The sequence below is a fragment of the Magnolia sinica genome, chromosome 3 (genome assembly GCF_029962835.1).
Source record: "Magnolia sinica isolate HGM2019 chromosome 3, MsV1, whole genome shotgun sequence".
NCBI lineage: Eukaryota > Viridiplantae > Streptophyta > Magnoliopsida > Magnoliales > Magnoliaceae > Magnolia > Magnolia sinica.
Window position 1 is genome coordinate 122,167,374 of NC_080575.1, and position 1,236 is coordinate 122,168,609.

Genomic DNA, 1,236 nt, shown 5'->3' on the forward strand with positions numbered 1-1,236 from the left:
GGGGCGAGAGGGAAACAAGGAGGGCCGAAGACCCACATTCGGATGGCCCACTAACTTAAAAAGAAGGCGGCTGCCTATCATAAAAGAAAGCTATACAAGGGAGGAACCACCCCTAATCAGCTCATCCTAATATTCCCAAAACCCCATCTATATATCTAAGACAACGGCAGTACCCCAGATAGCCGGGAGGAGACTAGCTAGACTGAGTCTCGAAAGACTAGATGGAGACTCGTCATATACACACCTCATGCGTACCACGTGGGATTGGGATTTGGATTTTGCTATATGAGATGGATCTGGAATCTAAAATAAAAATTAAAAAAAGCGTCTAATATATAGAAAGGCTGCACAGGTATTCACGCATTCTATTTCTAATTTACCAAAATGAAATTAAAAAATAAAAAACCAGCCTACCTAATATAGAATTTACAGTCGGGCACCTTTTTCAAGAAGGCGCCTTGTGCAAGCAGTATGGTTCAAGCGGACAGGTGATCCATTCTCCATTATGGAAGTTATGAACCCCCCTTTTCTCCTTCAATTTTTCTAATGCAGTTTGGTAGCCGGTAGCAGCTATACTGGTCCTTGGGCATATGGGTCCCGCCCTGATATGCGTAGAGGTTAGACCTACGTGCCTTTTCAAAGCCCAATTAGTTAATGTCTCAGGCCCGAGCCTAAATTTTATGGAATTTTCTATTAGGGCATGACCTGTGCTGTCTTGGTTTGTCAAATACAAAATTTTAAATGGGAATGCCTTGACAGCCCAGAAAATAGTTCAAATTCCGGCCTAACACAATCCTACACACGCCTGTTGATGGCCCCACCTGAGCTTGTGAGTTGATCTATTTATTTTTATAATGGCAATGACCGTTAATGGACCTTAAATTAAGGGCCCGCTTGGATCCCACCAAATAAGTTACTTTTTCTATCTAAAGCAGTAGATAAGTAACATATTTAAGATAAGTAAGTTTGGTTTATGATTAGTTATAAGTAATTTTTTTATATTTAAAATTACTTAATAACTTCAGTTAAATTTTTTCTTTTTAGCTTTTCTACTTTTCATAAGTTTCGGAAGAGAGGCATCAAGAGATGAGAAGCTGATAAGTATATATATACACACACGTATCTGTTTAATAAGTAGAAACTAAGATAAGCTACATGAGGCATAAGTAACTTATTAACTTACAATCCAAACACCCCCCTAAAGGCCCACTTAAAATCCCGCTGCATCTCTAATTA